The sequence below is a fragment of the Rhincodon typus genome, chromosome 8 (assembly GCF_021869965.1).
Source record: "Rhincodon typus isolate 14 chromosome 8, sRhiTyp1.1, whole genome shotgun sequence".
NCBI lineage: Eukaryota > Metazoa > Chordata > Chondrichthyes > Orectolobiformes > Rhincodontidae > Rhincodon > Rhincodon typus.
Genome location: NC_063339.1, coordinates 91,528,312 through 91,551,845, shown reverse-complemented (window position 1 = coordinate 91,551,845; position 23,534 = coordinate 91,528,312). Strand labels below are relative to the sequence as shown.

Sequence of the window (23,534 nt, the reverse complement as noted above, 5' to 3'; positions counted from 1 at the left end):
TCAAAGTTTTAAAGCTACCGCGCATGTGCCCCGCGGATCATTGCCCCCAATAAAGATGGTGGCGGTCACACAGGCCTATCGCCATCTGAGGCGTTGATTTGTTTTCTGCAAACATGAGTCTGGGAGTTTCAAATGTGTGTTTTCCGACGTGCACTAAGAGTCTGTAAAACATCCAAGCCCGTACGAATATCACTTCCCTCCCGCTTTCTGCCGTTTTTCTTTCTTTCTTTACCATGTCCTGCTCTTAACTCAATTGCACAAATCTCGGTCTCAGTGACTCTGCAGGGCGCGCGTGGATGATCACGTGGTTTACACTGGTCCCGCCCCTTCCTCACTCCGACTGGTTAGAAGGGCAGCTACGGCGCCTCTGTGCTGCTATTGGTCCCGCACTGACATCAATCACTCAGACTCGATAGTGAGCTGGAGCATGCGCAGTGCTTCTTGTAATTATCAGAAGCTAATGATCGTCATCAGAATCTTGCATTTTCAGACAAATGAAAATTAGAACTAGATTAGAAAGATTGTTACAGAGATAGTAGCAACTGCCGATATCCCCAACGGACTCAATGTGGACTTCACAAGCTTCAAAATCTCCCCTCCCCCAACCGGATCCCAAAGCCAGCCCAGCTCGTCCCCGCCTCCCTAACCATTCCTCCCACCTCAAGCCCCACCCCCATCTCCAGCCCACTAAACTCATCCCACCTCCTTGACCTGTCCGTCCGCCCTGGACCGACCCATCCCCTCCCTAGCTCCCCACCTACACTCACCTCTACTGGCTCCATCCCCGCCTCCTTGACCTGTCTGTCTCCGCTCCGCCTATCTTCTCCTTTATCCATCTTCTATCCGCCTCCCCCTCTCTCCCTATTTATTTCAGAACCCCCTTCCCCTCCCCCATTTCTGAAGAAGGGTCTCGACCCAAAATGTCAGCTTTCTTGCTCCTCTGATGCTGCTTGGCCTGCTGTGTTCATCCAGCTCTACACCTTGTTATCTTAGATTAGAAAGGTGTTACGTAAGCGATCCTGGGATTTTAATAAGTCGTTCTGAGGAAGCGTCACCGGACCCGAAACGTTAACTCTGTTTTTTTCCTTCACAGATGCTGCCAGACCTGCTGAGCTTTTCCAGCAACTTTGTTTTTGTTCCTGATTTACAACATCCGCAGTTCTTTCGTGTTTTTTTTTAATAAGTCGTGTTTGAAAAGGCTTCCTGCAGCTCAAAGCTAAAGATAGCTCTTGATACCGCTCTGTCAGCGAAAAGAGAAATGGCGGTGAAATAAGTGTTATAAATACAGGTATAGCAGTCCTCAGGGAAGACGTAAAGAGAATAATTATGAATATGAAGAACATCACGTGGTTAAGTGAGGTGAGTGTTGTTCATATGAACTGTGATTGGGCAGAGAGGGAGGTTAATCAAAGAAGAACAAGGATAAAAGAGATTCTCAAGAAAGGTCTGTGCAATGGAAAGCAACGAGAATCAGAAGATAAAAGCCCAAGACAGAGGAAAAAGTTTGAAGACCGAGGCTGCAAAAGCTACAATAAGTTGTTTCACTGCTCTACTGCCTAGTTATTGACATAAGCAGTATAACCCGCATTCAACTGGAAATAGCTGTTTGAGTTTGTCACTGTAGTTTGCTTCAAAGCAGATAAACTTCTCCACACTTTGTCTCAATAAAGCTGATAGTTGGTTCACAACTTAGTTCTGCTGCCAAGTCCGTTCCTGCATGAAAAGGGGTGCAGATCATATTTAAATACACAATGCTAAATGTCAATCCAGGCTGGCAGCCAAACTCCACTCCCTCACCACTGACTCCATCCCTGCCCCTGGTAACTGGCTGGTAACACGCTGCTCACAATCATGGTGCAATATTTCACCCCAAGGTGTGCTTCCAACCACATTACTCACCCCCACACCCATCATCACAAAGACCACATACCATTTCAACTTCAGTAGCATCTCAGTTCATCTGCTGCTGAAACTCTCATCTATTCCTTTGTTACCTCGAGACTTAACTCCCCAAACACACTCCCGGCCGGCTTCTTAATTCCACTTCCCCGTAATCTTGAGGTGATCCAAAAATCTGCTGCCCAGTTGCTTACTCTCACCCATTTCAATATCTTCGTGTTTTGCCATCCTGTGCTCACTAACATACACATTTTCTAGGTGGCAAAGCACCAAGATATTGAAATTCATATCCTTATTTTGAAATTTTGTCATCACACCTCCTTCTTTTGATAGTCCCTCCATCCTCAAAACCCTCTGAGATATATCTGAAAAAGGGTCACTGGACCCAAAACAATAATTCTGCTTTCTCTCCGCAGGTACCGCCAGATATGCTGAGTATTACATCAATCAACAGTAAAGGAATTAAGGGTTATGGTGAGTGGGCGGGTAAGTGCAGCTGAGTCTCAAAGATCAGCCATGATCTCATTAAATGGCGGGGCAGGATCGAGGGGCCAGATGGCCTACTCCTGCTCCTAGTTCTTATTTTCTAATTTCTGTTTATGCTACTACTTTCAAGCATCTACAGTTCTTTTGGTTTTTCCTTCGAGATATTTGTTCTCCCTGACTTCCAACCTCCTGTGGATTCCTGGTTTTAACTCGACCACCTTTTTCATGCTTTCAGTTTCCAAGGCCATAAGCTCTTGAATTTACTCCCTAAACATCCCTGATTTTCAAAGTCCCTTTGTTTGTTCAGGATATTCCTTAAAACCTACTTCTTTGGCCAGTTTTTGGTTACTTGCTCTAATATGTCCAGAAGTGCCTGGTATCAAATATTGTTTTATGACAACCTTGTGTAACATGTCAGATCATTGGATAGAATCAAAATGTGAAATATTTAAATTGTTCATTTGGAAAACACCACTAATCCTTCACAATCTTTTGTAACTCCTTACCTAATAGCATTGCAAGTGCAGTTTCGCCACATGGCCTGCGACGGTTCAGGAAGGTCAAACATCAAATTCTCCAGAGCTAACTGAGGATTGGTAATAGTTACTGATACCTGTGGAGAGTGATCCAAAGTTAATGTATCAGGATATGGTGAGTGAATGACATGCTGCAGAACTTGTTGGGTAATATAAGCTCAGAAACAGAACAGAAAAGGACTGCATTAAGAATAATTCCTGACTACAAAACATACTGTGGGAAGACAAAGCTTCGAAATCCATAGGGTTTGATCAAAGAAATGTGGTGGAAATCTCATCTAGACATAATCTGATAGAGTAAAAGAAGCATTAAACAGACAGGTACTCACACATTCTTAGAGACCGAGGGAAGGCAGAAGTGAAACAGAGCAATGTACTGAAATGGGTTCAGATCCATACTAAAGGAGACACACCAGCCCGAGAGCTACAGAACCTCTCACAGGTAACAGGCACAACACTAAAACTCAACATTGTTGACGAATGGTCAGAAATACTCAACCACGTCACTGTTGTCAATTTGAAATTTTCCTGTTGCACCTGCAGCTGGAAAGATATCAGAAGTACTGGAGTTAGAGAAAAATCTCACACTTGAGGAAATCCCTAAGGAACAGGTGATGTCACTGTGCTACTGTTGCTGCATGATGACATACACACGGGAACACAGAGCATCTAGGTTTGTGCAAACCAGAGATCACCCACACATTGGGAAGGATGGAGGGTCGCTGAGTGGAAGCAGACCTGTTCCTTTGCCAGAAAGGTTAAAAATTGAAAGATTTATGCTGTCAGGGATTAACTGAAGCTGAAGGGAGATTTGACAGACCCGTACTGTTTACTGTTGGTTTAGACAATGTCGATAAAACAAGGGGTTCACATTAACTGAAAAGAAATGGATCATGGGGTACAAATGTCAGTTTTAGATCAACATGGAGGTTATAGTGGAAAAATTACATGCAGTGAGTGGTAATGACAGGGACCTCAATACTTACACTCAAAAGGCCAATAATATCCAGTTTCTGATGAATCGATTGATCATGCCAAATTTTGATTTGATGTTTGTTTAAAGTTTCCTGTCTGTGAATCTTTTTTATATATTTTGTAAAAGAAGTTTAGTAAAGACAGTGTCAGTCCAGGTTAGAAATCAGACATACAAATTATTCCCTTTGTTTGATTTAATATTTTATATGTATGTCCATCCTTACAAGCCTCAGTGAAAGAAGCTTCAAAAATCCATCACAATCAGTGCAGAGATAAAAGTATAAGAACTGGTTCTAAACATGAACACCATTTCTCTCTCCCTTGAGGTTGCCAGTCCTACTGGGTGCTCCAGCGCCTCTCTTTTATTTCAGGAATTCACAACATCCCTCCTCCTGGCCGAGGATGACCAGGTATACTCAGAACAGAGATTATCATACATTGTGAAGGAGGGGAGGATCCTCAGAGGAGATAGATTCATTCATAAACCAGAAAGTTTCAGGACTGAGGGATTTGTGATGCGATGGACCAACTGGAGTTGAAGGGAGATTTGACAGGACTTATGGGCTCATAATTGGTTTAGGAAAGGTAAATAAAAGCAATAAGTTCACAGTTGTCGAGGGAAAATGGACCATGAAATACAACTTTAAGATTTTGGACAAGATCGACAAGGAGGATCTGATGAAGAAGCTATATGAAAGGGATTCTATAGCCTGGCTGCAGTAATTGTTTGAGATAGTTTGACTGAGCAGTCAAAAGCGCTGCATTTATGCTCTAGTCTCTATCGAGTCGTGGGTTTGAATCCTACCGGTAACCAAAGTCATGTGTGATCTACCTCAAGCAGTCACATCAAAGGAGCTGGGCAACTTCAAGTTTGCAATGTTTACATTTCTTCTGGGTGATTGTGGCTCCTTGGGTCTCTGATACTCTCGGTGATGAAAGTGCGAAAATTGGCAACAGACTCCGAAAACAACGAGAGCTCTAGCTTCACAACGGCCGTTCAGATCTCTGCTAACACCCTGCTTTCGGAGATTTTGCATGGCTTGTTGATGCCAGTTTTTATGGTTCAACTGGTCGGCATTAGTTGGTAAACTGAAAAGTCGGTTGTTTGAGACCATCCAGGCGCACAACTTTGTTATTTTGGATCAAGCAATTTGAGTGACCACCTACCTGCATTTAACCCATGAAAAAGCTACAACAAGATTGGATTCAAAACACATCCATCAATGATTCCCTCTTCCCCAGCTCCACACGGAGTGAGACAGGGACAAGCAGCAGGCTTTGACCACGCTCTCTCCAATCCCTGTTGCCAGATTTTATGGGCAGAGAGATCAAGGACGGGGAGATCAAAAGATTGTACAAATGGTTTGAGTGGTGTGTCCAATAATAAGTCTCTGCAGGTGATCTAAAGTGTTAAACGGTGTGCGTAAAGTGTCAAAGCTGAATAACAGGCGAAGGGATGACCTTTAATCCGATTAAATGAGGCAGCGAGATAATTACAAAAACGAACTAAAAATAAGGTTGTGCTTGGCACAAGCCAAATGACTTGGAATAATGTGATAGGTATAAGAATCGCATGCTGATAGTCTAACCAAAGTAATAAATAATCCAAGATAACACAGCAGGCCAAGCAGCATCAGAGGAGCAGGAAGGCTGACGTTTCGGGCCCAGACCCTTCTTCAGAAATAAATGAGGTTATGGATGGTCTGGGAGATGATGTTTTGGTGGTCGGGGTGGCGTTATGATCAAAGGGACGGTAGGAGGAGGTGTCAGAGAGCTGACACATGTCTGATATATGAGCGATCCTTATAGGAGAAAAATACAAAGAATACTTGCACCCACAGCAACAAATGTCCCCGAGAACATCAGAGTCAATGTCCGAGCCTCTTCAAGAAGGGCAAGGTGCCTTGACTGTCTTTGCTCAGTCAGACAGTTTCACACTTCATTCTCCCCTCCCTTCTAAAAGTTCATAATGCTGAGACTGGGTTTTTGTTTTTTTTTCATTCCCAGCAACTGCAGTGATTCGGTCGGTGGGGTTGGAAAATTAACACGTGCACACGAGCAGCTTGTGGACTATTTCAGCTGCCTCTCCCCTTTGCGGTTCTCAGCGAGACCTTGAAAGGATTTTCGTTGCTGCAGATCAAGCATTCAACGCCACGAGAAAGTTTAGTTTGGAGTTCCAGCACATGGCTCACAGAGCGACCATGGTTGCCCCTGCAAGTGTATATCCTAAAACACGTTCACTTTTATGAAGGTGTGTGCTTGTTCTACCATGACAGGCAGTGAGTTGCGTTTTCCCGCCAGGGGCAATCTAAGTGGAAAGTTTAGCTCTTCCTGCTGTGACCCCTGTCACAAACAGCCTTTGCATTTGTTTTCACCCGCAGTCAGCAGGATTCGAACCTGCCTAGGAGTACCCCAATGGATTTCAAGTCCACGGCCTTAACCACTCAGCCACGACTACTGGGAGTGAGATAATGCCGTTTATCTTTTCAGGTCGCTTTCCGTGCCCAGTCACGCTGTGGATGGATGAATTATTGCTGGGTTTGTTTGAATCCAATCACTTCGCAGATTTCTAAAGTGTTAAATTTGGTACATGGTGACTCTAGTTGTTTCATCCAAATAGATAAAATAAACGTTAACTTACAAGCGAAAATATAAATTGCAGGAAAGTCTCAGCAGATCTGGGAGCATTTGTGGGCAGAGAATTTGAGTCAACGTTTCAGAACTTCTTCAGGACTCTGTTTTCTCCTTTCTGCAGTGCAGTTTCTGTTTTTGTTTCAGATTCCAAGAATTCTCAGCTCTTTATGGTAGCTATTAAAGCAACATCGAAATACATTTGTGGTCACTCACCGGACAAGATTTACGTTTGGGGAATATTTTCCTGACTGCATTAAAACCCGTAACTGTATAGTCAAAAGGGAACTGGCAGAGTGAGAACAGCACTTGTTCCTTCCTCAGTGGCCTCAAACCGCCAACTTCACATTTCACAGTCGCGAGCGACAGCCAATTGCACCGGAGAAAATGGCGAGCTCTTGCAGCAGCACTTAAAGCGGGCTCTTAGTGAATTCAAACTTCCAGCTGCCTCGCTTGGAATGATAATTGTCTTGTATCAGCTGTACTTTTCCAAAATAAAACCTGGGACATTCATTGAGGAGACATGGGATCAGTCTGATCCTACCCTCTGCACACCCATCCATATCACTGGGAACCAGCTCTTCTACAACCGGGCCCGTCTCCCTTCGACCCTTTCAGTGTCTTGTCCATTTCCGAGTTTTCTAATTGTCCCGGAGCCGAGATGAGATTTGAATTCCTGATGTGCAGGAACGAGAATTCTTTCAATGTCTCAGATCAGTTCATGCCCCGATAACAGCCGAGTCAATGTCCCGGACTCTTAAAGAAGTGGCAGGTGTCTGGACTGTTTGTGCTCAGTCGGAAAATTCACTCTTCATTCTCCTGTGATTCCAGTTCCCAAAATGTTTCTAAAGATTCACAAAGCTGAAGTCTGGGTTTTCTGTTTTGCTTCCTTAATATTTTCTCCACACCAACCGACAATATTTTCCCAAAATCTCTTGCACCATGTCCAGAGGATGAGGAAGTCCCGTTTGGTGGACAGAATCCCGAGGCCGGGAATGTTCTCTTTGGAGCAAAACCGGAGATTTCCTGGGGCTCTATGTAATTTTGAGGTTGAGTGGGAGTGAGGATGGGCCGGTTGATCGTCGGGAGAAACTGTGCCAACGACAAGGGTCAGTTGCCAGAGGACTGGGATTGAAGATATTTCATAAAAAGCGGCAGTTATGCAGAATATACACACAGAATACTGCAGAAACTCAACAGGTCCAGCTGTGTTGGTGGAAAGAGAAGCAGAGCAAAAGTTTTGAATGCGGCTACATTCTTGTTCAGAACGCGTCTTCCCTGAATGTCAACGAACGACCAGACCTGAGAAAACATGAGTTTGTTTCAATAGGATTCGAACCTGCGCGGGGAAACCCCAATATATTTCAAATCCATCGCCCTAACCACTCGGCCACGACTACAGGCCACACATTAGCGTTTAATATGTCTCATGAAACGGTTCTAACAGGAAAGGCGAGTATTCGATTTGTGATGTCTGGACCACGACCCAAAAATTTACTGTCACCCTGTACTTGATCAGAATGAAGTCGGCTGTTGTGGGATTGAATTGAACTAAACACATTGATGAGAGATAGAGTGGATGGAAAGGATCCATTTCCATGAGCGAAGAGATTAATTATCAGGCCAATGGATCGAGAAAGAATTGTGTCCTCGTATTTTTATCGCGCCTTTCACCACCACCTAAATCACTGCCAATGAAGTACGTTTGGAGCAGGTTCCTGTTTGGCAAATCTAACGTGCAAATCAGGGCAGTTGCTTTAACTAGAGGTCAAAAAACAAAATGTTTTAAATACTTACAACTGGCGCTGGAGACGCCGATGAGTTCACATCTAACTTTGGAGGCTTGTTGTGCTCTGATTTATACCCGGGTGCGTTATCTCAGGGAAACGAGTTGCCCATTGAAATCAGAGATAAGGTGGATGTTCTCACGCTCAGGGAGAAGCAAATCTGTGGAATTCTTGAAAACAGAGGCTTTCACGGCTCGGTATATTCAAGGCTGAGACAGACAGACATTTAGTCATTTCGGGAGTCAAGGGCCACGTGGATAAGGCAGAACAGTGGTGTTGAGGATTACCAAATCAGCCATGACCTCATTAAAAGGTATAGCTGACCTGATTGGCCAAATGGCTTCCATCTGCTACAATTGCTTATCTGTCATTTGAAAAATGCTAGGGAACAATGTAAAGGAAGAAATAGCCGAACATTCACCAAACATGACTGCAGTCAAACTGAGTCAACATCGTTTGCTGAAAGGAAATCTGCACTTGACAATTTTCCAAGAGTTGTTTGCTAATATTAAAAGCAGAGTTCATAAAGGGAGCCCGGAGATGAAGTGTACTTGAAAAATTTTCCATAGCACTCAAAAAGGGGTCATATAAAAGGTCATAGCACAAGGTCAGAGTTCACAGTGTTGGGTAATAAATGAGCATGGATTTCCTTTTGTTTAATTAACCGAAGACACAGAATCGGGATGAATGGGTATTTTTCAAGTTGAAATACCCATTCCCCACAACCCACCCACCATACTCTTAAGTACACTATTTGATGGGCACTATTCTCTAGGAGATCTTTTAACTTGATGTAATTCATTAAACCTGCCACATCACACATTACCAGATCTAAACTAGCCACATTCCACATCCTACCCCTAATGCATCTTTTGCCTCTTTGAACAGTTATGGAAATATTTTTCTCTGAAATTTATCACCTTCGTAAAAAAAAGGGCTTTATAGTGAAGGAAAAATAGTAAACCATTCTTTACTTGGCACAGATGTATTTACAGAGTTCAACATTACGGGTGTGTAGCTCCTGACTCCACTCTGTGTCTGTAAGTGTCTTGTTATCAGTTGTCCAGTCACCAAAGAACGTGTACATAATATTTGATAAAAATGAACAACTACAGTCAAGGCCACTAAAATATTTATCATCTGTGTGGCTGCCAAGATGTCTCAGCAACTGGGATGATTGATTGAATCCTTTCGCACACTCAGAACAAATGCATGGTTTCTCTACCATGTGAATTTGCTGGTGTGAGAGCAGACGGGAAGACTGACTAGATCTCTTCCAACACTTGGAGCATTTGATCGACCTCTCCTAAGTGTGATCTCTCTGGTGTGTAGCAGGTAGGATGTTTGAGTGAACCGTTTCTACACTGAAAGCAATTATAGAGTCCTAGAGATATTCAGCACAGAAACAGAGCCTTTGGTTCAACTCGTCCATGCCGACCAGATATCCAAAATTAATCCAGTCCTGTTTGCCAACATTTGGCCCATATCCCGCTAAACCCTTCCTATACATGGATCCATACAGATGCCTTTTAAATGTTGTATTTATACCAGCCTCCACCATTTCCTGTGTCAGTTCATTCCATACACACACTATCCTGCGTGTCAAAACATTACACCCTACGTCCCTTTAAAATCTTTACCCTCAAACCTTAAACCTGTAACCTCAAGTTTGGACTCCCCTACCCTGGGAAAAAGACCCTATCACTACCCCTCATGATTTTATTAACTTCTATAAGGTCACCCCTCAGCCTCCAACACTGCAGTGGAAATAGCCCTCGTTTATTCAGCCTCTCCCTCCAGCTCAACTGCTCCAACCCTGGCAACTTCTTCGTAAACCTTTTCTAAACCTTTTCATCTTTCCTCGAGCAGAGAGAATAGAATTGAATGCAGTTTGCGAGGTTTCGCCTGTGTGTATTAACGTGGTTAATGGGTACAGAGAGGATGAACACATCCTCTTTGTCTCGCCAGTTTAAATTGTGAAAATATCGGTTTTAAAGCAGTGTAAAAGGAGATTGTCTCGTTCTGTGCATTTTCACTGGAAATGTTCAGCTGTGAACTGTCCATCTTTACAAAAGCGGTGTTTGACTTAAATTCTCACTGAATAACATTGAGATAGAAAAAAAAGCATCAAGTTTCTGTGATCGGGTTTTTAAGTACATGAACATATGGATGGGGACAGAATCAGCCTGTGTGGTGTTGTGGCTTAGTTGGTGAAAGCGCCTCTCTAATAAACAGGAGATCTGTGATTCGTAGTCCCACTGGTGCCTACGGTTTAAATTGAGGGTATCTTGTCTAAACGTCTCGCAAATAGCGCTAGTTGCTTGATTCCTGAAGGTGGAGGTGGCTTGCTTCTTACGTTTATACTCAATGCATTATTAGTCCTCTGCTCCCACTCCAGTTGCCTGAGCTTAACCCGATTGGCTGTTTTGTGAACTGTAACAATTAACAATTGTCGGCTAATCAGAGAGAGAAATTTTGATAAATATGCCGATTTGACAGATAAAGCTGATAACTTCGCCTAATATTATATTATTAAAATGCATAACTAACCTAGTTCCAATTAACGATCTGTGGACCTGAAAGGTTACCTCTCTTTCTCTCCACAGATGCTGCCAGGCCTGCTGAGTTTCTCGGTCAATTCCTGTTTCTCTGTCAGACTTTCAGTTGTTTGACTTCTGTTAACTTGAATAATTTCTGGGACAAAACAGTCCATCTACAGGCTCCACAGCTTCTTTCCTGCTCCTGAAAATCAGTCATCACAACAAACGAGCAGAATAGAACTCCCATTCCCTGACCGAAAGCGGAACTCAGCCTACGGCAGTGAAAGCGCCAAATGCTAACCACTCGACCACCAGAAAAGGTACTTCAGACTCTTGTATCTTTTCTCAACGACACTGCTTCTGACTTTTGATTTTCTATCATTTTCATCAAAATTCCATTTGCCTTTTTCATTACCTCCTGCACCTGCAATCCTACTTTTAGCGATTCATGCACGAGGGCACTCAAGTCCCTCTGCACAGCAGCATGCTGCAATTTTTTACCATTTAAAACATAGTCCATTTTGCGTTATTCCTACCAAAATAGATGACCTCACACTTATCAACATTGTACTCCATCTGCCAGACCTTTGCCCACTCACTTAGACTATCTATATCCCTCTGCAGACTTTCAGTGTCTTCTGCACAGTTTGCTCTACCACACGTCTTAGTGTCATCTGCAAATTTTGACACACCAGACTTAGTCCCCAATTCCAAATCATCGATGTAGATCGTAAACAATTGTGGCCCCAACACTGATACCTGAGGCACACCACTAGCCACTGACCGCCAACGAGAAAAACACCCGTTTACCCCTACTCTTTGTTTTTTACGAGTCAACCAAACCTCTATCCATGCCAATACATTACCTGTAATACCATGCAACTTTGTCTTATGTAGCAGCCTTTGGTGTGGCACCTTGTCAAATGCCTTCTGGAAATCCAGATACACCACATCCAGAGGCTCCCCATTTTCCACATTGCAAGTAATGTCCTCAAAGAATTCCACCAAATTAGTTAAACATGACCTACCCTTCATGAACCCATGCATGGTGTTCCCAATGGGACAATTTATATCCAGATGTCTTGCTATTTCTTCCTTAATGATAGATTCAAGCATTTTCCCCACTGCCGAAGTTCACTGGCCTAAAGTTACCTGCTTTTTGTCTACTTCCTTTTTAAACAGTGACATCACATTGGCTGTTTTTCAATCTGCGGGAACCACCCCAGAGTCCAGTGAATTTTGGTAAATAATTACTAGTGCATTTGCTATGTCCCCCATCACCTCTTTTAGTATCCTGGGATGCATTTCATCAGGGCCAAGAGACATGTCTACTGTTAGCCCCATTACCTTGCCCAGCACTGCCTCCTTAGTGATAATGATAATCTCTATCAGAATCAGTGAGAGTTTCACATCAGAGGTGAATTAATTGGGAAGAAGCACTGAAATCCATTGCTTTCATCAGCTCAGAAACAGTACTGCAAAAATGCTCTTTATTGAAACATACAGGTGTTTTTGGCGATGTAACGGATAGGATGCAAAAAGGTTAGTTCCCTTCTGGGGCCATCTAGGAACAGAGTGTCTAATATCAGAATGGAGGTCGCACATTTAAGGCAGAGTCGAGGTAAAATTTATTCTCTCAGATGGTTGTGAATCGGTGGATTTCTTTACAGAAGAGGGTTGTTGAAGCTGGGCCACTATGTATATTTAAGGCTGAGATCAAAAGATTTTTAGCAGCAAGGGTATCAAAGGTTACGGAGAAATCCAAGAAAGTGCAGTTCAGGATTATCAGATCAGGATTATCCGCTCATTTAATAGCGGAGCAGACTTGATGGGCTGAGTTGTCTCTTTCTACTCCTAAAATGCATAATGCTAGTATAAGGCTGCAAAACTGACCGAAGTAAAATTTGCTAACTTAAAAATGTGTGGATGCCATCGGGGCACTGAACCAAGGTGAGATGTGCAAAGGGTAGCAAACAAAGGGGCAGTCATTGTGGTTGATTGATCCGGAGTGATGTGTATACCAGGGTAAACAGGAGAAACCAGTCTTCAGTGCCCACATTGAGCCTGGCTCCGTTAGGCCTACAGTCAACTCTCACAAACCACCATTGCCCTTCACTTTTCCTGACCTTTCCTGTTCTTGTCTTAAACAAATTGCACGTCAGGCAATTTCAGCTGACATTGCTGATGCAGAACTGTAATATAGATTGAAGCGATACCGACTGGTCTACGACATAATTCTGCTTCCAAAGTTCAGTCAATATTTCATAGTTATTATTGTAAATCTTAACCACGAACACGCCATGGCAGCGAAGGCACCGAATCCGAATCAGTAGACTACTAGGGAAGACTTCTATCTGTATCACCCTGGTCGCTGTCTGATTCAGCATTGCATCTCTCATCCTTCTGCACATGATCCCCTCGGCTCCATCTCGGTTTTGTCGTATTGTCTTGGTTTATAATGCACAGACTATCCTGTCAACTATTACATTGCAGTTTCTAATGCATGAAACCCTATCTTACAGAGCACAGTCTTCGCTCTGTAGCGCAGTATTGAAAGCAATGGTCTTGTAAAGCAGCGGTCATGAGTTTACTTCTAACTGGAGGATATGAGAATGTTTGTACAACTGCCGCATCCAACATCCAAAGGAGCACATTCATATCGTCTGAAATTATGCCAATGTCATTTCCTCCACAGGCCAGCAGTTAGGTGAGTTGAGGTATTATAAAATGCAGATTGGCAAGGAAACAATGGGGGACCAACCCTAGAGGGGAGCGGCCGAATGCTTTTTTTTCTTTGCTGTGATCAGATTCTGGTCTTGAAGTGTGGAACAGGACAATATAACCCAAATGGGTAAAATCCTAATTTCTGGGGGTTGGTCTCTGCTGAGGCCTTTGTCACCTTCTGGGAAATATGTCTGTGTGTTACCTTCTGAGGGTGAAAATGTGGTCCAGTTCCCCAAGGGAATGTGAACATCTCAAACGGCCGGTCCATCGCTTCGTAGCACACAAGGCTATGGGTCAAAGCTGGAAACTGGGATGTTGAGCCTCTTTCCGTGTTGTAAAAACACGATGATTCAATCATTTCGGAGGAGAAACAACTGTCGCAGAAAGAAAAAAAAGCCAGAAGTTGTGTCATTAAGAAACGGTGTACACCTGCTGCCTCTGTCGCTGGTGGTCTCGTGTTTAGGATTCGGCGCTTTCACCGCTGTGGCCTGGGTTCGATTCCCGGTCAGGGAATCAAGTTTTATTGTTCCTGATGGTGACAACAGCAAAGGCAGTGCTGCTCTATCCGCAATCCTTTCAATGTCAGTTCATGTCCCCGAGAACATCAGAGTCCATATTCCAGCCGCTCAAAGAGGCGAATGGTGCCTTCGCCGTCATTGCTCAGTCAGGCTATTCACCTTTGTGCTGTGTTGTGTTGTTAGCAGGGACATCAGCAGTAAGAGTAACATTCACAAGATGAACAACCAACAAAGATAATCACCTTCGCTACTTCAATTCAATAGTCTCCCTTTTGTGACGCGGTGAGTTTCACTGGCATTTGTCGTCCGGAAGCTACAATTCATCCTCTCGAGTCTGCTCGGCCATTCAATGAGATCGCTGCTAATCTGAGAAATGTCAACTCCGCTTTCCTGCTTTCCCTCCGTAACGTGAGGTAAACTCGAGCCTCATCACAACATCATATATTACCGATATTTTTCAGAAGTTCAGATTACTTCAGTGACCTGTGCATGTTTGCATGAAATTGAATAATATGAAACGAGCAAAAAAAAAGCCCTTCCCGCAATTCAACCCAGTGCAGGGTCAGCCATATGACAAAAGTAAGAGAGCGAAAACGTTAGCTCCATTTCTCCCAGCACAGATTTCTCTCTTGACGAGTTGAATATTTGCAGCATTTTTCATTAAAATTGTGTCATTTTCACGGACAGATCCTCCCTCAATCCACAAATAACTGTGCTGCCAAGAACGATTTTGCCTCAAATTAAAATTGCTGCGTATCTTTTCATACAGCCTGATGCCCCAATAATCCCTGCTCCATGTCAATTAAAGCTGCTCCGGGTGAGGTTGGAGCTCACTTCTATCTGTATCACCCTGGTCACAGTCTGATTCAGCATTGCATTCTCTCATCCTTCTGCACATCATCCCCTCGGCTCTATCTCGGTTTTGTCACATTGTCTTGGCTCTTAATGCACAGCCTATCCCGTCAGCTATTATCACAGCGTATGTCCGCACACTCATTGCCATCCCCATTTCCGGTTATATCTTCGTGGCTGGGCCACTGAGTTTCTCCGGTTCCGGGCCTCGGAACTGGGATTATATGGTCATATGCAGCAATGGTTACTTCCTTGTGTGAACGAACTGGTGAAGTATCCGATGTTAAACTCGATTGCTATTGAAAGGTACATTTCAACAAGAGCCTGCACCATTCCCCGAGTCTTTGATACTTTGTAGAAATCTATCAATCTCAGTCTTCAATATACTCATTGATGGAATCTCCACAGTCTCTGGGAGCATCGTAATTACAGATTCCAGCCCTCTGTTAATCCCCACATTACAGTGCACTGCTTGGAAAGAATTCCTATTGCTGATGTGGTGCTGTTCCGAACATATCTATACTCTGCCACTGTAGTTATTGCTCTTTGCAAGCAAGCTGATTCATGTGGTGCTGACATCGTATAGTGGTTAACACACTGCGTTGTGGCTGCAGCAACCTCGATTCGAATGCGAGCTACGGTAGTGGGTGCTTGCTGCAGTTTTTTTTTATTCCTTGTGACACGGGCTATAGAAATGCGGCAAGTATCACACATTTTTCCGTGAAAATATTCTTTGAGGTGGTGACAATCATCTCTCAAACCCCGCTCTCTCACATATCTGCATTTGATGTATCTGAATTCAAACCCACCACTTGGAGATTTCTCTTCCACCCACAATCACTAACTCTTCTTTACGTCCCTCCTTCCACTTCACTGAGGCACTGCACAATCGAACATCCATTTTCACATTGACAGCGTTCATTCTGTCTTGTTGCGATCACTGTTGCTGTGTGAACGTGGTCTGTCTCACCACCGGGAACTTTAAACCAAACGAAATATTTAGATACTGGGACGGTGAGATCAAGACTCATGTAGCAGCTTTTAAACACACGGACCAATGATTATTGGAACATCAGACTTAGGAAAACGACACACGGCAATAATGAGCAAAATAGACTTCATCGGAAAAGACCAGTTTCTGTGGCTTTCTGCATCATTTATTGTATTTGTTCATTTGGCTATCGCTATAGTATTGTGTGCAGTTCTGTAATTCACGTTATTATGGGATGTGATAGCACCAGAAACGGTGCAGGAAAGATTTACCAGGATATTGTCTAGGCTGAAGAGTTTCCGTTATGAAGAGAGATCGAACAGACTGTGGTCGTTTTCCTTAGAGCAGAGGAGATGTACAAAATAATGAGTGATATTGATAGGGTAGACTCATGTAAACGCTTCCCCTTGATGGAGGGATCGATCACCAGGGGCCATAGATTTAATGTAAGAGGAAGGAAGTTTTGAGTAAATTTGCGGAAAAACGCTTTCAGCCAGCGGGTGTTTGGAATCTGGAAGCCACTGCCTGTAAGTGTCCTAGAGGCAGATATCCTGATGACTTTAAGAAGCATTCAGATGTGAATTTGTGATGCTATGGCATTAATGACAATGGGCTAAGCAATAGAAATAGAATTTGGATACTTAAGCGATTGTATTTGATTGGTGCACACGTAAAGGGCTTAAGGGGCATTTGCATCCGAGGTCCTCAGCACTGTAGTGGTTAGTATCCCCACCTGTCACGCAGGAGACTGGGGTTCAATTCTCTACCAGGCTGGATCCAAGAATTTTTGGGGCCTTTCAGCAAAAAGGACCCAGCTTCCGTGTCTGCGTGGAGGATGCACATTCTCACCATGTCTGCGTCTGAGTGCTTCAATTTCTTCCCACGATCTAAACTTATGCAGGCTAGGTGAATTGAACACATAGAACATAGAAGAGTACAGCACAGGCCCTTCGGCCCACGATGTTGTGCCGAACTATTATCCGACTCTAAGATCAAACTACCCTGCATACTCTATATTTTACGATCATCCACGCGCCTGTCCAAGACTCGCTTAAATGTCCCTAATGTATCTGACTCGACGACCACTGCCGACAGCGCATTCCACGCACCCACCACTCTCTTTGTAAAGAACCTACCTCTGACATCTCCACTATATCTTTCTCCAATCACCCTAAAAGTATGCCCCCTCAAAATAGTCCCTTCCACTCTGGGAAAAGGTCTCTGGGTATCCACACTATCTATGTCTCTCATCATCTTATATACCTCTATCAAGTCACATCTCATCCTTCTTCGCTCCAAAGAGAAAAGCCCTCGCTCCCTCAACCTTTCCTCATAAGACCTGGCCTCCAGTCCAGGCAACATCCTGGTAAATCTCCTCTGCACCCTCACTAAAGCTTTCATATCCTTCCTACAATGACGCGATCAGAACTGAACACAATATTCCAAGTGTGGTCTAACCAGGGTTTTAAATAACTGAAACATAACCTTGCGGCTCTTAAACTCAATTCCCTTGCCAATGAAAGCCAACGCACCATACACCTTCTTAACAACCCTATTAACTTGGGTAGCAACTTTGAGGGGTCTATCGATGACTCCAAGATCCCTCTGTTCCTCCACATTGCCAAGAATCCTGCAATTAACCCTATATTCTGCATTTAAATTCGACCTTCCAAAATGAATCATTTCACACCTTTCCAGGTTGAATTCCATCTGACACTTCTTTGCCCAGCTTTGCATCTTGTCAATGTCCCATTGCAACCTCCAACAGCCCTTCACACTATCCACCATGCCACCAACCTTCGTGTCATCATCAAACTTACTAACCCACCCTTCCACTTCCTCATCCAAGTCATTTATAAAGATCACAAAGAGTGGGGTTCCCAGAACAGATTCTTTCAGAACACCACTGATCGCCAAGCTCCAGGCTGAATAATTTCCATTTATTGCAACCCTCTGGCTTCTATTGGACAGCAATTCTGTATCCAGACAGCCAAATTTCCATGAATCCCATGTCTCCTAACTTTCTAAATGAGCCCACCCTGGGGAACCTAATTAAATGTTTATCTAAAATCCATATGCACCACATCCATTGCTCGATCTTCATCAATGTAATTTGCCACATCCTCAAAGGATTCAATAAGGCTTATGAGGCATGACCTGCCCCTCACAAAGCCACATTGGTTATTTCTAATCAAATTGTGCTTGTCCAAATAATCATAAATACTGTCTCTCAGAATCCTCTCCAATAATTTTCCCACCACAGAATGACTGACTGTTCTGTATTTCCCAGGATTATCCCTATTCCCTGTCTTGAACAAGGGAATAACATTTGCCACCCTCCAATCATCCGGTAATACTCCAGTAGACAGTGAGGACGCAAAAATCATCAACAAAGGCGAAGCATTCTCTTCCCTCGCTTCCTGTAGCAACCTTGGGCATATCCCGTCTGGCCCAGGGGACTTATCTATCCTCATGTTTTTCAAAATTTGTAGCACATCCTCCTTCCTAACATCAACCTGCCTTTTTCATGCTATCCTCACAAATGTTAAGGTCCCTCTCACTGGTGAATACTGAAGCAAAGTATTCACTAAGGATCTCCCCTACCTCATCCGGCTCTGCGCAGAAGTTCCCTCCACTATCCCTGTTGGGCACTACCGTACTCTGACCATCTTCTTGTTCCTCACATAAGAAGAGAATGCCTTGGGATTTTCCTAAATCCTACCTGCCATTCCCCCCCATCTTGCTCTCCTCAGTCCATTCTTCAGTTCCTTATTGGCTACCTTGTTGACATCTAGAGCCCTGTCCGATCTTTGTTTCCTTAACCTTAAGTAAGTTTCCTTCTTCCTCTTGACTAGGTGTTCCACGTATCTCGTCATCAAAGGCTCCTTCACCTTACCATCATTTCCTTGCCTCAGTGGGACAAACCTATCCAGTAGCTGTAGCAAGTGCTCCCTAAACAACCTCCACATTTCTGTCGTGCATTTCTCTGAGAACATCTATTCCCAAATTCCTCTCCGAAGTTCTTGCCTGACAGCATTGTAATCCCCCCTCCCCCAAAAGTGAAATAACATACCTGGGCTCATTGAGGAGTTGTACCCAGGGCCTCTCACATGTTAACACTGCATAGTACCCTATGCAAGGGTCATACCACTAATCCAACAAGCCTTTCTTGTTTTTGGCTTTATATAATTCATATAATTGCTATGGGAAATTGCCGCGTTGTGTGCGGGGATGTGGAGGCCAGGTTGGTAAGCCATGCTAAATGCGGGTTTATGAGGATTAGCGGGTGTCACTATTTTATACTTGGCTCTGGACGAGAATGGTCACCGTTTCATATCGGGCTCTGGGGTATAATGTTCACTCTTTTATGTTGGGCTCTGCGAGAGAATGTTCACTGTTTTATATCGGACTCTGTGGGAGAAAGTTCACTGGTTTATACTGGGCTGTGGGGGAGAGTGGTCACGGTCTAACATCAGGCACTGGGGCCGAATGTTCACTATTGTACATCGGGCTCTGGGGAGATTAGTCACTGGTTTATATCGATCCCCAGTCTACTCCTCCTATACCTTCACGGTTGTGATATGTGCTGCAACAAATACCCGCAGCCCTTCAATCAAAACAAAAATGAATGAGAAGCTGAACGTATATTTTGAGACTCGGTGATCAACAAATGCTTTGTGTCTGTGAGAATGCATATTCCAATAAAGAAAATACGATCTGTACGACATTTCTGGGATTTACATTTTCACGTTGGAATATGATTCGGTCCCTTGTTCAAACCAGAATAACTTTCCGGTGTAAGTGTAACATGAGCAGCACCGGACTGCAGGGAAAATGCACAAAGCCGAGTGAGCCGCGCACGAGATAATACCATGCAACATACTTACAGTTATTAAGCCTGTGATGCAAAATAAGTGGCTCCGAAAAAAAAATCCTTCGTCTCGAATGGTAAGCAGATTTAGAATCCGAGAACGGCAAATCCCATTGCGAAATTGTTCCACAGGCAGTCCAGGCACGAGAAACATTATCATAATTCCTTTCACTTTCCCTATCTTTCTGCTTAGCCGGTCAGTATTCCGGTGAAGATTTCCACTTCTGGGCAAGAGCACATACCAGAGGTCACACCACACCATGTTATACGAGCGATTGTCTCAAAAATGATTTTTGCGTTGTTGCTGCCGGAACACAACAAAAGCGAAAGCACTGGGAAAGGCTTCGAGGAAGCCAATCCTCCTCGTCCATTTTCTTAGCTGCTCGGCTATACCCAGCTACAATATCAATTTCCCACCAGATGCCAACACCCCAATACCCTGGGGCACTTCCAAACTGCTCCTCCAAATACACTGGAGGTTTAATCCATCGCCACTTACCGGAAACTGCTCAAGTCAGGAAATAAAGAGAATAAGAGTAAGAATGACCCACGAAATGTGAACGCGAGGAATCACAGTCTCGATTAGATTAGGTTTCCCTTCTGATCAACAATGCGGGTGTGCCTGCACCTCAACGATTGCAGCAGATCAAGAAGGTGGCTCATCAGCTCCCTTCTCCAGAACAGAAATGAAGGAAATGGGAGAAATTTCACATAGCAATACCCTCTTTTTCGCCAGAAAAGCCAAATAACCGCAAGTAGACTCAATGCAGGATTTTGTTTCACTCCAGCAGCAAAATAACCATCTGCATTCACTTTCAGCGAATAGGGGGGAGGAACGTAACTTGCCTGGGACATGGCGTAGCAGCGCAGCCCCCGCTATCATGCTGGGGGCATTCCGCATGTGATAACCACTGCACCATAGAAACATGCCGTGGACGCTGACCCGATAGAGGCTGTTGTGCTGTCCCACGTCAAAGATTACTTTGGGCAAAACAAAGAGAAGTTAAACGCAGCTTCGGTATAGCAGGTAACCACAGTGGGATGCAAGCGCACACCTTTTCAGCGATTGGAACCTGAATCCCGCAGCTCAGACCGCTTGGCCATATCACCACACCACGGCCTGAGAGCTCACATATGACATTTTCCAATGATGCTACTGCACACAACTGATACAAAGGCACCGGGAAATTCTTGAGAGGAACCCCATCCTCTTGTCCATTTTCTTTGCTGCTTAGTTATGCCTGGCTACAATATCAGTTTCGTGCCAGATGCCGATAGCCCTGCAATCAAAACCAATATCAACGCAAAGCTGAACGCATCTTGTGAGATTCGGTTGAGCAACAAATATAATGTGCCTGTGCAAAAGGAGATTATCCTTCGATAAAGAACACATGACTGCACCATATTTCCGGGTTCACCCACATCACTCCTGTCACATACTGAAAACTCACAATTTTTCCCCTCTCTTCCCGAGAATAAAGATTTTATTGAATAAACCCACACGGTCACAAAAGAAGATAATTTTCCTTGTGAATTGGGTAATGTTCAGGGAGACTTCATTGATGCTTTCCGTGGTATCCTCAGAATTAGGTAATTCTGGTTCAGCTCCATTTGACATGGAGCCGCCCAGGAAGTGACCATTCTCATTCTGTGACTCTGAACAGTCTTGTTGGTGCAGGATTGGAGTTGGGTTTGCCCCTGTAAAAGTCTGGTCATTTATTATACAAGCGGCTGCACCGACAAGCTGATCTCTGGGACTTCCAGTGAAGTGGAAACAATTTGCACTCTGCAACAGGAAACCAGTATCTTAAGCAAAGCAGCAGGAGAGAAACCATGTTTTCGGCACAGCGAAAGCTGTTGGTTTCACTAATGAATGCTGGAGGACTGAATAACTGGCCTTCACCTCAGAAAGTAAAGTTGTAAGAAGCGAAGACGCCCAGCGTGGGGCTCGAACCCACGACCCTGAGATTAAGAGTCTCATGCTCCAGCGACTGAGCGAGCCGGGCTTAATTGGTAGATACTTTTTCTCCCATTTCACACTGAGCCAAATCCCTTGCAATCTAATTTCAATGTGCCAAAGATGATCCACCTGGAAAAGCACAAGTTTCCAGTTCATTCCTCTCAATCACAAATAACATCAGTTACATCTTCCAATTTTCAGCTGTTACTCCTTCGGACCATTATAATCCATTTTCAGCGCTTGTTCCGGAATTTAACGTTCAAAATTCATATTTTAATGTCGGTGCCCTCATCCTTGAGTTGCCCATGCGACTGCCAGTCACTCTGAGAGACGGTGAATCTGCTTCAATAAACCCAGTTATTTCTGTTACGGGCTGTGTGAAATGCGTGTCTGTCTGCCCAGTCTCACTCAATACATTCAGCACTTTGTTTGTTCGGTACATCAGCAAATTCTGCAGCTTCGCATCTGGGGACTGGATTTTCACAGTTCGGTTAAAAAGATTCGAAGGTCAAGAAGAATTAGCTGCAGCCGTTGTGAAATGTAAAATGATTTTCGCCCTTTTCCACACGGGAACAACTGTTCAGAAGGAACAGGTTTCCACTCGTTGTATCAAATGACCTTTCCCAAGTGAGGTTCAGAGTAAGTTCCACTCACTTGGAGATTGTGTCAATGTTGCTCTGAAGTTTACTGAACGGGATGGAATCGCCCTGTGTTTTCCTGAGCCTGTGCTTGGTGCATGAGAGGTTTGGCCCCAGTTGGAGGATCTTGCCTCGCAGGGATGGACACGAAGCGGCTGATTAAATCTGCAGTGGCCGCTTTCTGCTGGCAGCGGAGGATTGGAGAGTGCGGGGTCAAATCCTGCTGCTTGTCCATGTCTCACTCCGTGTGGAGCAGGGGAAGAGAAAATCGTTCATGGGTTTATTTGATTCCAATCGCTTCATAGATTTCTATGAATTAAATGAAGGTACATTTTGATAATAACTGTATTAAAACCTGTATGTCCAGGGTCTGACTGGATAACTGTGGAGCTGACAAAGTTTCGACGCTGTCTCCTGAAGGTACAATCCCGATTGACAATCTTCTGTGTCACCGGAAACGTCGATGAGTAGGAAAACACAAGAGGCTGCATTCCTGGGTAGTCTCAAAACACCAGTCTTTCTCTCAATATCCGAATGCACTGACCAATTGCAAAACAGAAACTGTTAACATTGGGCTCTGCAAAAGCTCCTAATGCAGGGAGTCAGTCTCATTGCGCAGCTGGAGGCCTTTCTGTTTTCAGAACCTATCACCGGGTTTATGTGTGATGCTTACATGCAGTAGAATTGTGGTGTTAGCGCGGACATGAGCAAGAACTGTAACATTCACAGCATGAACAACCAACAAAGATAATCACCGTCACTGCTTCACTTCAAGGTCCCTGATTTGTGAAGCCGTGAGTTTTACTGGCAAAGAAAATACATTTGTCGTCAGGAGGCTGCTTCAGTGTCTCCTCTTTTTCTGCTCGATTCACCACGAACTTCCTTTCTGTTGTTCCACAAGCACTTCTGCTTCTCCTTTTCTTGTATTCTCATCCCTTCATTCACAGTTTGGTCGGAATAACGAGGTGAGGCTGGATAAACAGTAGTCTTACCGGGGAATGTTGTGGTAATGGCACAGACATTTTTCTTTTCCTTTCTGTCAGTTAGCAGCCATTTCGAATGGAGAATTTGTCCTTTCTGTGTCTACCACAATATGTGTCTCCATTTGTCTCTCTTTGACTCTGTG

At 44.0% G+C, this 23,534-nt stretch overlaps 2 non-coding genes across 2 annotated transcripts; both read right to left on the bottom strand.

Annotated features, from left to right (window-relative positions):
• Positions 1 to 6,272: 6,272 nt before the first annotated feature.
• Positions 6,273 to 6,354, bottom strand: trnas-uga. Its single transcript has one exon. It is a non-coding gene; the product is annotated as a tRNA-Ser (tRNA).
• Positions 6,355 to 21,743: 15,389 nt separating this feature from the next.
• Positions 21,744 to 21,816, bottom strand: trnak-cuu. Its single transcript has one exon. It is a non-coding gene; the product is annotated as a tRNA-Lys (tRNA).
• Positions 21,817 to 23,534: the final 1,718 nt, after the last annotated feature.